At 42.1% G+C, this 14,925-nt stretch overlaps 1 long non-coding RNA gene across 6 annotated transcripts in view; it reads left to right on the plus strand.

The window, feature by feature from the left end:
• LOC311511397 overlaps nucleotides 1-14,925 on the plus strand; it is a 35,461-nt gene that overhangs the window by 5,753 nt on the left and 14,783 nt on the right. For 2 of the 6 annotated variants that reach the window (XR_014709274.1, XR_014709275.1), the window contains exon 1: nucleotides 4,291-5,642. The exons of the other annotated variants lie outside the window; for them this stretch is intronic. This is a non-coding gene — a long non-coding RNA (uncharacterized lncRNA). Of the gene's footprint in view, nucleotides 1-4,290; nucleotides 5,643-14,925 lie in introns of those variants that run through there. 6 annotated transcript variants of the gene reach the window in all.

Genomic DNA, 14,925 nt, shown 5'->3' on the forward strand with positions numbered 1-14,925 from the left:
ATGTTTGTGCTGACATTGTCTAGAAGAGACGCTCCTGACCTAACTGGACTACATGGCTGCTGGCGCTGCCCAGCCTTTCCCCAGTGCTCAGAGTGAAAGAGCATCCCAGTTCTTCTTCACTCTTGAGAACACACACATTGTTTCAGTAATCCCCGCAATAAATGCTAATTAGTAATGCACAAGGACCCTACCAGCCAGAGCAATTATCATAATGTACCTTTTCCTTTTAAACACATTCCTGGCTGATTTACATTTTTTAAGCAATAGTGTATTGCCTGTTCCTTTGAAAAACCTTTCCAGTGCATTAGCAGTAAGTGTGCGTGTTATATGTAGCAACATTGAAACACACTTTGATTATTGCACAGAGAATTGCAAAAAGAAATGAAAGTGCGTAAAGAATTTCCCACATGTGAAATTTTATTTTCAAACCCAGATTTTTTCTTTCCCCTCCCTGTCTGCCCCCCTTCTACCACCACCAAAACCCACTTACTGAGGAGAACAAAGGAAATCACTAACTATAAAGGCATCATTAAGTATGAACAGCAACAGCAAGATAAAGCATGTGATATGACAACATATTTTATTGCACAAAAGTCAAGATAATTAAATAATTCAGTGGTATTCTTAACTAATTAGCACAAAGATCTTTCAGAAGCCATCAGGAGAATGGATCTAATCAAATCTAATAACATGCTGCATTACTCAAAGATCACATATTTTCCAATGCTGCTAATATTTTTCAAACTGATAAAATAACAGGAAGGTTACAAATATGTGCACGTTTAATCAGCCTGTATTTCAATGTGCTCCTTTTCTGCATGAAGTGATTAGATCTTTGTGGGAAGTGACTATGTACGGCGGGAGTTTCCAGGGCTAGTCAATGATAAAAATCACAGATTGAGAAAATCAATTCAGTTTTAACTAATCTCTTAAAAGGATTCATTGTCGGGCTAGGATTCATTATTGTGCTGAACATTATGGGGCTGACTCACTTGGATTGATGGTTTGTGCACGTACGCTGGAGTTTGCCTGAGATCTTCTAATGTGGCTTATTGGGAACCTCATTTGCCCATTTTCTGCTTTCCCAACCTTTAAAAACATGTCTACCAACCCGAAGAGAGACTGATGCGTTTTAATTCAGAATCCAGTTGTGAGGCCAGATTCTGATCGCATTTGACTGGTGTAAAATCCGGACTAACTCCATTGAGATCAGTTGGGATTGATTTAGATTTACACTGGGGTAAATGACATTGCAATGACCTGTGCTCGTGGGGAAATGCTTACTTTTTCCTCTAGGCGCATGAGTCTTTAAGCAAAAGCCAGAGACTACGTGTACGAAGCATGAGCACAATAGGGGCAGACTGTCAGTGGCTACTGTACAGAAGAGCAGACTATACCCTGGAGCACCTGCCAAGGCACTGATGCTGCTATTGGGAATCTCTCCTGGTAGCGCTTTTCGGCAAATAGACATCAGATACAGCGAATAGTATTCATTATATGCAATTATACTGCAGTACTGATACATATGCATTGTTTTATGTAGTATATTTGCTGACTCACATTTGATCATATACTGCCTATATATTTTACGTAAGTAAAAGTGACTCATTCCTATACTAAACAAAGGAATATTTGGAAAATCATTTTGTCTGATGGAAAATTAAGCATTTATCCTTTTAAGGAAATGTCTGTATACTATTCACCATTGAAATAACAGGAGAGGGCATACGTATATATAATGAGGTTTAGATGCAGTGTTGCCTACTTTTCTTACTATGAGCCCAAACCTTTTCATGTACGAGCAGAGCTAACTCCCACAGACTCCACGGATTACTGAGATGAGGCAGTGTTGTGGGGTCAGGCTCTACGTTTGGTAATTCTTTGTGTTTCACGTAGCAAGGTAGTGCCTGAAGACACAAACTGAGATTGAAGCCCCGTTGTGCCAGGCACTGTCCACACACACAGCATGAGATAGCCCCTGCCCTAAAGGGCTGGCTGTCTAAATAGACAAGACAGACAAAGGGTGGGTGAGAAAAAAGAGGCACCGAGAGGTGACCTGCTCAAGGATACATAGCAGGTCATTGGCAGGGCAGGGTATAGAACCCAGCTGGCCTGACTCCTGAGCCAGTGCCCCATCCACTGGGCCACACCACACCTCTGGACATGCACAGTTTATGAATACCGTCACTGGTATGCAAGAATGTAAATTCAACATAGCAAGTTGCATTTCTAATGCACATTTGGCTGTAGTTGTGAAAGAATAGATGTTACTTACATGAGCACGTTACACTCCTTTCCTGTATGTTCTGCATCCTGTTGTTGCTATTCACTCCATGTTCAGACTATTGTATTTGGTCTGAGATGAGTGCTGGCTGATTTAAATATATATATATTTATATTCAAGGAGAGCAATTACTCTCCCTGATTTAAGAGATTCAAAACATGAAGGTGATCATGGAAGACTGAGGTCCTGCATGTACAGTAAGTTAAAATTGCTTTTATTTTACTATAGCTATTCCAGTACTGTATAATCTACTCTCGTCAGATGGGTTTGACTACTGACTTCTCACCCTAGCATTTTGTTGGGTTGGCTGTTCTGTCCGTGCTATACGGTGCTCTGCTCAGAGAGCTCCAAGGTAGGTGTACAATCTACAGCAGCGTCTTCAGAGTGCACCACTGACACACTTAATTTAATCGTCTGTTTTTTAAAAAAATAGGCATATAAAGGATCAGCACCGGCTGTGCTGTGCAATCAGCGCTTCTTGTGCTATCCTGCAACCAAGGGGGAGCCTCAAGCAACAGCTAATGAACAAGAATTGCTTGGATCCAACAAGTGGTAGATTGACCTCGGCAGAAGCAACTTCTTGCTGCCGCCTCTCAAACCGTGACTGCTAATGTAAAAAAATTAAAAACCCAAATAGCCAGCCAGCCAACCAACACCGATGCTATTGTACCAGCTGCAACGTGTTGCTGCTCCATAACCTTAGAATATGGGACAAATTACATATGCCCAAGAGGAGGAAAATTCTAGTCACCTCCTAAGAGGAGAAGAGAGGTCCCAACAGCTCTTTCTGGCCACCACAAGAAGCTGACCTGATTGTCTACATGCCACAGAGAGCTGTGTTCTGATGATCGCAGGGTGCAGCATACTGCTTGCTTGACCTGTGTGCCTCCTGTCACTTCACCCACAGGAATGAGGAAGTGCTACGAAGCAGCAGAAATTCTAGAGCTTGGCAATCAGGAGAAGCAGCCCTCATGTGAGCTCTTTTTCTATGAAGCTTGAGACTTGCCTAAACTCCAGCTTCTCCACTAGGAACAAGAGTTTGTTCAGAATATGGCGGGGGAGGAAAATTTGGCTACCGTGTGTGTGCACTTGTTCCATGTCTGAACTTGCTGAGTATACAAGTATTATTCCCAAGGAATCCAGTAAATGGTGAATCTGCAAACCAGTTATCCATTTGTGTTTGTCTCATTTGGTCATCCCCTAGGGCCTTATCTGGCCTTCACAGCATCTAGTCCCCCACAAGAGGATAGGTTGTTACAGTGTTGGGATCCACGGGAAAGTTAAAATGAAAGAGGGACGGGAGAGAGAGGCTAATATTTGGGGAACCTCACATATGTACATTAGAAAAAAATTTGATCAAAATTTGCCTTCAGTTATATCCATCTACTCCATTTTCACTTCACTGAGGCTGCATGGGCATAATTGAGAGGAGGCTGTGTTAAAAATTACTCTCTCCAGCTGATAGCCCATAGAATATCTTGTTTAGTCTATTTGAATTTGTATTAGCTGCCATCTCTAGAGAATACAATGCTGTAGATCATTCCAGAAAGTACTGTACATTTTGGGCATGATTCTCAGAGTCCATTGGCTCATGTGTAGAGGCATCTGTGCACACCTTTTGGGTATGGTGGCACCTGGGCCTGCAGATAGAATTTTTATGCTCAAAACACATTTGGACAAAGGGAGGCCAACTTGAAGACATTTTGGCTCTTTATTAGTTTGGCATATTTATGCCAAAGTGTTCGGTGTCTGTCCCGAACATACAAATAGATCTGTTAAAAACAAAGCAAGATCAAAACCAATAAAACCATGCAAATATGCTGTTGTGTTGTTCCAAAAGCATTTGGTGGGTGTCTAATGCCCCTTTTGAAAGAGGCCAAATCCACGGTGTTTCTAAAGTCATGGGACATAACCTGAATCAGCAAGGAAATATGTTAATTGCACCAGTTTTCCCCCTGTTCCAGAGATGAATTTTGCCCACATTCCAGTTGCCAAATAAGGCACTGACACTGCAGGAAGTCCATGTGAGTGGCTCATTATGATTGCATGGAGCCCCATCAGAATCGTGGGGTGTGAAGTCAGTGGAGCTCTGTGCAAGAGAAAAGGGATGTCACGTTGAGCCAACTTCACTCTGGGGCTTGGCACTTAACTAGTGGCACTGTAGGTCACTCAGCAGGAAGAGTTTGCCATACTCATCTTTCAGTTGAGCTATTAAATCCAAGGTCCTTTCTGCTGCTCAGGGACAGATGTCCAAGGAGAAGTTAAGTTCCTTTGGCACGATTTGTGTGAAGCCTTTTTTTTTTATTTCTCTTTGGATTTAATACACAAACAAGGAGAAACAACAATATTGCAGGAACTAATTCATTACTCCAGCTTCTGAGGACAAAATATTACGAAACATATTCTGTCCTCACCTGCAGCATGCTAGCAAGGCTTGGCTTTACACGTACACCGGACAACACCACATGGAATAATAACCAGCCAGTGGTAATACAGAAGGGTATTACTCATGGAAGACCATGGCTCATACATCATAATTTAGTAATAACCCTTTGCACTTCTGCAGCATGTTCCACCGGGGGATCTCAAAGCACTTTATGAACTTTACTGAATCAAGCCGCACAAATCCCTTGAGGGGCCAGTAAATAACTGTTCTTATCTCCTATTTACAAATGAGGAAAATTAGGCACAGAGAAATTAAGCCCACATTTCAAGATTCTGATCCCCTCACTAGCATGAAGACCTTACCACTCCAGAAGCCGATGGGACTTTTCTAAGAGTGGGGTACTGTTGTAATGAGCAAGGGTGGCTGAATCTAGGTGTAAATGTCCCCTGGCCTTGGGTGCCTCTACTTTTGGGTGCCTGACTCCCAAAATCCTTTTCAGAAGGGCTGAGCACCTGTCATTCCAAACCAACCAAGTCAAGGGGCACTGTGGGTGCTCAGCACCTCTGATAATCAGACCCTTAGTGTCTCAAGCTGGGCACCTAAAAGCAGTTGTCACTTTTGAAGAGTTTGACATAAGTAACTAGACTGGCAGAGCTGGAACCCGAACCCAATCTTTTCATACCTGGTACTTTGCTTAACCCATTAGCTCATGTTGCGTCTCTGGATGCAACAAAAGCTACAATCACTTATCTAATGTATCTTTGTTTCTCATATTTTGCTTTGCAGACCTTTCCCTACACATCTCCGAAGAACGTACTAAGTTATGGCAAAAACAGCGATTGAGAAATAGTCAGCCCCTCCATCAACTCATAATGCCTAGTGGCACTTGTTGAGACAAGGAAAAGGAATAACTCCAATCTCCTACTCAGCATCACCTCTCTCAGGAAAACAGCCTCTAATGCTCAAAGCTAGGTGAGCTACTTCTGGGAGCCTGAACTGCATTTACAGTCACTAAGGTCCTGTCTGCACTAGCCAGGGGGACTAGTTGTGACCCAGCAGAGACCCCACTGACTTCAGATAAAGTTGCAGTGGAGATTGTTCCTTAAAGAAGTCGTATCCGAGGTCCTGACCCTGCAAAGATTTATGTTTGTGCTTAACATGAATAGTTCAGTTGAACTCAATGGGACAACGCACTTTTGTAAATCCTTGCAGAATCAAGGCCTAACTCACAGATCTATAAAGTTCTGGAGCTCTCTTGAGTATGAAAAGTGCTGTATACACACTGAGTGAAATCCTGGCTCTATTCAAAGGCAAAACTCTCATTCACTTCAGCAGGGCCGGGTTTTCACCCGCAAATTCTATTCTGTTCTTTAAATTAATCCTTTATAATATGGTTACATCTAGGCCTTTTTTGTTTTGCTATCTCTCTCCAGTGAGGTGAAGGGCCAGGGATCAGGAGAAATGAGATGACTAAATAGGAGGAGAATGAAAGCTTTGGTATCTGAAGCCTGCACCTTGCGCCACATCCTGGTCTCACACTGCTTTAAATTTGGTTCTACTCTTCTATAGTCAGTGGAGTTATTCCACATTTGATTCCACATGTGATTCATATTATAATCTGGCCCCATCGCCATTAGCAGAATAATATTTGAGGGCTTTGTTTCTGGGATTTTTTTTTCTTCCTCCTCCACTTTTTATTCAGTTGGTACCTTGTCCATTCTTTTCATTTTGTAGGATTCTGCCCCTGATTTTCACAGCTCAAATGTCTTTTGCACAGTCTCTGGCTGTCCTCTTCTTCCATTAAAACAGAAGGGAAAAAACGTTGAAAAGCTCAGTGGTAAAAACAATCATCAGACCATTTATTCTTGAAGGCTTGGATGTTGCTTGTGCAGCTATGCTCGATCTTGAGGATCAGTTGGGTTTTCCACTGGTAAAGTAACAGCAAAAAAGCATGTGGCTAATAAATAGACTGGTCACTGAAATATACTCAATGATTTTTTCTTCTTGATACATTCCTGATTTCTTATGTTCCTTTCATCAGATTAGACATCACCATCTTCATAGCCCCATATTTTTCTCTGGTAAATGGACAATGATTGTAGTAGAAAGCCACACATACAATGGGCCAAATCCATCTCTGGTGTAACTATTTTAGTCAATGGAATTGCATCAGGGTATGATTTTGACCCAGTGATAGTAAAACCAGATGTTAAGACAGTAAAACAAGAACTGATCTGCTGGCAGCTTTGATCCTGCTGACTTTAATCCTGTTCCAGTGGACTTTTTTTTTTTATGCTAAGAGAATGTTTGGAGCTAGATTTAATCCATTTCCCAGAAAGCACTGATGCAATGGTATAAAACCAGAAACTTGCTGGTCAAGACAAGAACAAATAGCTGGATGTTCAATAAGCCTTCCTTTGCCTGGAGCATCTTAGAAATTGATGCAATATATGATGAACACTCATCTTTGTTTCTGTAATTTTTCCCTGACATCAAATTTCTTTTTTTGTTTACATTCAATGCTACATGTGTGAAAGTCACCCATTGAGCAGAACACGAGGCCCATACACCTCAAAATGGGACTTAGTGCTGCAAAGATCTTGGGCTGGCCCTCTGCAAAAGGGTGAATTTTTATCTCCTGACCACAGCAATTACATAGCCTATGGCTTCCAGGACCATTTTTAACCCTCACTGGAAATGAGTCACCCTCTACCAAGATTGGAAGCTCATCGGGGCAGGAAGTGTGTCTGGTGGTATTTGCCCCTAATGGTCCAGGTACACCCATGATGCTGTAGAAATAAAAATAAAGTCACGTGTCTCGGGCTAAGAGTTTCATTGTGAGAGCCAGGATGGGAACTCAAAAGTTGCTGGCTTCCCATCCTTTGTCCCACACCAGGAGTACCATTGACGATATAACCTACTTTGAAACACAGCCCAAGACTCAGTGAAGGTTTTGAAGCCACAGAATAGTTCACTGCAGTTCACTATTCAAGTTACTTCATTTCATACAATAGCTTAAAAAGGTCTCAAGCCAACCTAGTAACTAGTCTGATTCAAAAGCCACTGACATGCTTCAGCCCAAAACCTTCATCAGAAGTCCAGGGATCAGATCTTCAGCTGTCACAATTCTGTAGCTTTCAATAGTATTAGGCTGATTTACACCAGCTGAGGATTTGCCTACATTGAAAAGTTTGGCCATTTCAGAGTTTGTGACTTCATCCCTCACATTGATCGCTGAGATTTTGGACTAAGTTCTGTGCACGTATCTTCATGATTAAGATGTCAAACAATTGGAAAGCAATTCTGGAAACTGCTAAGTATCAAATTAAAAGGTTATTTTTGTACTCACTGTTCATTATTTCTATTTGCTTTAACTACTTTGAAAGTGTAATGGCAGATATTCATGACAGCTAATCTATTTTATGACGTTCTTCTCTCGGGAACAATTTTGGGTTTTGCCAGTAAGGGTCACCTTGGGACAGTCCTCAGGAACACCTTGGATTCCTCTGGTCATTGTATCAGTTTCTGCAGATTTTAAGCTTTCATTTATTTCATGTTTTTAGCTGTTATGGTTGCAAAGATGACTTTTAAAATCTGGAACTGATGCACGGTTTTCTGCAGATAAATGGACAAACAATAGATCAGACAGGTGTGAAATATCCTCAGTCATCTCAGTGAAGAACTCTGAAACATAATGACACCAATTTAAATGCCAACATTAAATATTTTACTGCCAATAATTTTGGCAAAAAAAATCTAGTTCTTCTGGGATAGTAGCAGGGCCTTGGGATTGGGGCTGGAGAGCAGAATTGTTGGTGGTTCTTGAATAGAGTCCCATTGTTTGTTTGTTTTTTAATGCCATACTCTGATTCATGTTACCTAGGGTAGAAATATGATTTGAAAACTGAGCTAACCTAATCTAAATTGTGCTTACATACCATAGTGATAGGCACTTTAGGTAGATTAAAATATAGGTATATGCCGTATATTGGTGGTTGGGAAATGCATTTTATTTTGCAGAAAAAAATTCAAAGAGAAAAGTTTTCTATTTTTTGTCATTTTCCTCCCTGGTTTTCATTGTAAAACCAACCCCCTCAAAAATTCAGTTTTGGAAAACTGGAACATTTTTGCATTTTAGTTTTTTTTTGTTGCTGTTGTTACGAAAGCCTGAATTTTCTCAACAAAAACAGCATTTTTCTCATAAAAAAAATTCAGTTGATTTAAAAAGGCATTTTTTCATCCAATTTTTTTTTTAATTAAAAATGTTTGACAAGCTCTAATGCAAGATAACTGACTATGGCATGTGTGTCAGTACCTGTAGATATCCCTAGATTACCTGCGGAGTGGTAAAACATTCGTGGACAATCAACCTGTGGAACTCATTGCCAGACGATATTGTGAAAACCAAAAGTATAACTGAGTTTAAAAAAAAATTTGGTACATTAAGGGAAAATAGGTCCATCAACGGCTAATAGCCAAGATGGTCAGGGATGCAAGCCCGTGCTTTGGGTGTGCCTAAACCTTTCATTGCCAGGAGGGGGCTGAATGTCAGGGGATGAATCACTCAATAATTGTCCTGTTCTGTTCATTCCCTCTGAAGTATCTGGTGTTGACCACTGTTGGAAGACCAGATACTGGGATAGATGGACCATTGGTCTGACCCAGGATGTCTGTTCTTACGTTCTTATGATATTGTATATGTTAATATACCCAACTGTCCCTGAGTTCTAGATGAGCTTAAAGACCATGTTTAATGCTGAAATTGGAAATAAACAGGGATCATCTGAGAGCAAAAGAGACAGGTGATATTGACCATGAAATCGCACTATGTCATGTAGGGAGTTGTGGGGAAAAAGGTAATGTTTGAGCCACGCGATGTTAGATTTCCAAGTTTGAAAGCAAAAAGCCAGGCAGAAAGTTTCATTACCGTCTCAGACTGTATTTTACTGTGTGTGGCTGGTAACGGTGCAGCTGGCTCCCTCCCACTGAATACCACGTTACAGATGCCACATGATGCCTGACATGGAGTAGCAGAGAAAAGAAAACCATGAGTCTATCCATGGAGTCACATTATAGTCAGAGAAACACTCTAGAGCTTTTCCATTGACCGCAGTAGCAGCAGGCTTTCTCAAGAGGCAAAATGACTATTCTAAATTACTACAAGGCATAAATGGCTTCCTGAAACTACACACACTGCAAGGAGCCTCTCCACCTGATGCAGAACTGATGTAAGAGCTCCATGCGTGTCCTGCTCTCAGCATCCCTTGCAGGGGTGCATTGACTGTCCTGCTCTATGGTTATTCTCTGCCTGCCAGGGCCCATAGAGGGTCTTGGGAAATGGGGTGAAAGATGGCTCTGGGCTGCTGTAACTTCAACAAGGACAAACAGGCACCTGTACCTCTCCAGAATACAGGGAATCCAAAGGTGATTTAAAGCTACCTTTGCTCCCATGCTGTATCTCTACCCCATGCTCAAGAACAGAGTAACTGAGACTCAAGCTAGTAATTGTTTATACAGAGATCCAGCTGCATCCATCAGAAAGAGTGGAATTAGCCTTCCTTATTGGCGTTGAGTTTGGAACTTTCCCCCTTTGGCATATGCTATGCTAAGCAACCCAGCATAACGACGCCCAAAGCTTTGACTGTTGTGCAGTGTTACTCATGAATTGTTTCAGTGTTTCATGGTTATTTTTGTTTTGTGGCTAGTTTTTAAATAATTCGAATCCAAAAACAAAACAAGAAGAAAAGTGTTTTCCACTTCCTGTGTGTCTGTCTTTCTAGAACACCAGATCCAAATCCCTTCCCATGTTTGGGATCTAAATTTTAATTTATGGGCCCAAGACCATGTCTATAAGATGGATGTAACTGGAATCCCAGCACTTCCTGAGTACTGGGCAAATTTTGGTTTTAATCTGGATAAACACTTCTCATCGCTGGCCCATCTCTGTAAAATTCATTTAAAACAAAATATAGGCTTCAACTCCCTTTCAACTTTAGGGGAAGATCTAGATCTGAACTTCTGAGATCAGTCCTATAGACCAATTTCTCTTATAGTCATAGGCCACAATCTGGCCTGAAGAGAGCGAAACCCAATCTATAATGGATCAAATGCGGGGCTGACTTTTGCCACATGTATCCCATACAGTGCAAATTTTGCTTCACAGATTTGCTGGCTCTTTGCTCACAGATCCTGGAGGTTACTGGGAGAAGTAGGATACGAGTAAGACAATGTCACTCTTTTCCTAATTCCATGTTTATTGGTTGTCCAGTGGGGAAGTGAATCTACTTTCCACCACTACCTTGCATGCCTTGTGTCTGACTCTCTTTGATGGAAGCAGTATGAAGAGTCTGAATGCAGCAGGTAACCATCTGGGGGGCTCGTGGAAAGATGATCCCACCTTCAACAGGTGATTTTGGATGGGATGTGGCATCCTCCAAAGACTGTAAACCGCAAGCCAATGTTCAGTACTTCACAGTGGTTCTTAAATGTATCGATTGTTTAACCCTCAAGGGTTGCCATGCGTGTTTAAGGATAGGGATTGGATCATGAGTAGGGGAGCTACAGTGCAGGGAGAAAATGTCCTGTTACTGGGAGCATGACTGGGTAACGCTTGTATTAAATCTTGGAGCATTCCAAGGGCAATTTCCAGGATCCTGAGCAAACTCGGGCTGAGCTGCATGCTCCGGCATTTGTTAAAACCTCTGTGCCTTCTCCTGACCAGCCCGACTCTTGGTTACTTACTAAACATTACAAGGTGGGTGGGCAGTGAGTCATTCAAAGCGCCTACATATTCTAATACACAGTATATCTACATCCAAACTTATCACTTTACCACTGGGGAAGAAACTGCTTGGAGTGACCTGGGCTGATACTTGAGATGCAGAATTTTACTGGATTTCAGTGGAACAGGATTTCCTACCATGTCCGGCTCAGCACATAACACAAGAATATAAACCCAGGAAGTAATATGAAGCAGTATTATGTGATGAGGGAGATTCCCCCTCCGGTACCAATGGATCAGTCCATCAAATATTCCATTGCACAAGCTGACATGTCTCTTCTAAAAATAGACATCTGAACATTCAGTCAATGGAGTAATCCAATTGACTGAACATTCTTGGGGGCTTTATCATTTAAATTGCAATAAATCACGGTATGCCACATGCTGTATTGAGTTGCATCAAGTTACACTGCAGCCAATAACATGTGGTAACCAGATGCAATCAGAGTGCCATGATGTAACTGCATTGAAAATTCAGTGCATGCACTGTTTTGTCTAAAAGCTGAAATAAAATGGCCCTTTTTTAAAATTAGAGAAATTTTATTAAAATCCCTGCTGGTGTCACATTTTGACTTAATTGATATTTGTCCTTTCTTATGCTTTAATTAGTGAGCCTGTTCCAAAGCCCATTGACGTCAATTGAAAGGCTCCCTTTGACTTCAGTGGACTTTGGATCAGACCCATAGAGAGATTTGCAGTAAGATATAAAAGAATCTCTACAGAGCTGTTCTTAGGACAGCTGGACTTATGCAAGGAGACTCTCAGCACTTCCTTGGGGAGACTGTTCTGCAATCTAACAGCTCTTGCCATTAGGAAAATTCTCCTGATATTTAGCCTATTTTTTCCTTTTCTTAACGAAGAGTAATGGAATGACATTATCCTGTGTCTCTTAGGTACCTCCGATTATTCATAATTACATCCCTTTGGACCACCTTAAATATTTTCTCTCCCTCCTTGGTTTAGCATCAGATATTTGTACATAATGGATGAACATAATCATATTGCTGCCAACATTGTTGTTCCTTAAACAGGAGGGAAACATCTAAACATGATTGGACCCGATCCTCAGCAGATGTAAGCCATTGTAGCCCCATTGAATTCAATGATGAAATCGACTTGTGCCCTTAGCTAAAGACTGGTTGCTCTAGAAAGGGACATGGGGGAAGAGAGACTCTTATGAGGATGTAAAACCTTTGAAGTCAATGGAGCTATGCTGATTTACACCAGCTGTGAATCTGGCCCAGTGCATTAATATACTCGTGTAAACCCAATATAGTTCCATTGACTTCAGTGTGATGGTAACATTTACAGTGGTGTGAATGAAACCAGACTCGTGCATCCTTAGTGGAATTGTAGGTTGACCTACTGTTGGGGTCAAGAATCAGAGAGAAGGGGGGAAATGAGATCTGGTCACCTTCCCCATTATAGGATCCTTCCAAAGGAGGCACTTTAGATGAGGGGGGAAATGCAGCAAAAAAGAACAAAAGAGAAAACGAGCAAGCCAACAAAGAAAAACTCTCGTATTATAAAAACTGAAATCAGCAGTTAAAGGGAAGAAGCTGGCCAGTTAACTTAGCTTAAAGAAAGCTGTATCAGTGAGGGGGTATTTGTAGTGACCCCCTCCTAGGAGGCATCTGTGAGGGTAAAAAATGACTCACTTGCACAGGTGCAGTGGGGGGCAGGATTTGGCTGCAGGCAGGACACTGAGAGTCAAGTCTGTATGCAATAAAGGATCTGCTCAAAACAAGACAGTTCACCCTTCTGTGGCCTCTTTCTCAAAGTGCTGGAGAAGTGTCAATCAACAAAGTCTGGCGTCTTAAAGGGGTTTAAGGGAGAAAGTCACCCAACTCCTCTTGGCTCTTAAGTGGGAGTTGGTAGTTCAGCCTGCTTTGGAAAGCCCAGCCTATTCCGCACAGCATCCCTGGGAGGTAAATAACTATTAGCCCCATTTTACAACAGGAGACACTGAATCGCAGACAAATTAAGTGACTTGCCCAAGGTCATCAGAGCGAGGGAGAGGACATGGCAAAACTCCCATTGACTTCAGGACGGCAAGGAGTTCGCCCCAGATCTCCAGCCTCCCACCTTTGTGCTCAAACCACTACTCCAGTATTGAAAGCAATACTGGAATAATCATAAGCTGAAACACAGCACAGTGCATCCAGCTCTCCTGTGGCTATACGGAGATGTCCCTGCATTGTTGAAAATGTGTTTCCCTGACCTTTACAGCTTGTAAAATCCTAGATAGCTGTAACAGTCCAAGCGACAGAGGCAAAATCCTTGAAAAATGGAGCCACGGGGGAAAAAAGTGTCTGTAATTCTTTTAGGCAGAAGGCTTTATGGTGAGCAGCAATTTGAAAGCCTCCAAACAAAAGGGAACTCCGTAGGACTTGCTATGATTTGTGCTTTTTATATTTTCAGGGCAAATACACCAAGAGAGAAATGCTGAAGCTGTGTCTTCTCTTAGCTTATTACCATAATGGCCCAGCATGCTAAACTGATTGATTCTGCTATTGCATGGAAGAGAGAGCTCCTCATCTTCCACTTTGTTTTCAGTGATGACATTCTGAGTCTGGGACAGAGGCCTCCACACCAAACGGGCTGAATTTTCAACCGCTGGCATTGAGGTTGAAAACTCTCAGGTTCTTCAGTGCTTAAAATCCCGGTACAAACTTTGATTTTTCAAACCAGATTTTTCAGATTTTGATAGTCAGCACTGAGAGTCCCATTCACACTCAAGTGCATCTCTGCACCACTGGACTTCCTCTTCCGTGACTGATGAAACGTCTACACTGCAATAAAAAAACCCTGCGGGACTGGGTCTCAGAGCCCAGGTCAATTGACTCAGGCTCACAGGTCTCAGGCTGCAGGGCTAAAAATTGCGGTGTCAGCTTTCAGGCTCGGGCTAGAATCTGGGCTCTGAGACACACACCCCATGCAGGGTTTCAGAGCCTGGGCTCCAGCCCAAGCCCGAACATCTCCACAGCCATTTTATAGCCCTGCAGCTTGAGCCCAAGTCCGCTGATCTGGGCCAGCTGTGGCTGTGCCATGCATCTTTTACTGCAATGTAGCTGTACCCTTAGTGACCTACTTATCAAAGTGTGATAATGATCTTTAAAAACACCAGCTCAGATGCAGGAGAGTTGCCTGCTGGTGGGAAAGCAGATCAAACTAACTCAGCAGACTGTTCCTTTCAGTCTTAGTCCAAAATTTGTGTTCTCCATGATTAATAGGTACCCTCAATTCTCTTCAATATCGCACCTGTCGCCATCGTGTCTGAATGCTTCCCGTGTATGTGTGTCTTTCTTTTCAGCTTAGGCTGTCCAGATGTCCCAATATTCTTGGGACAGTCCCAATATTTGGGGCTTTGTCTTGTATAGGTGCCTGTTACCCCCCACCTCCCATACCGATTTGTCACCCTTGGTATCTGGTCACCCTATTTCAGCTTAGTATATTTCTGTGAATATTCCATCT

Source organism: Lepidochelys olivacea (assembly GCF_965140295.1).
Source record: "Lepidochelys olivacea isolate rLepOli2 genome assembly, chromosome: 22".
NCBI classification, from domain to species: Eukaryota; Metazoa; Chordata; order Testudines; family Cheloniidae; genus Lepidochelys; species Lepidochelys olivacea.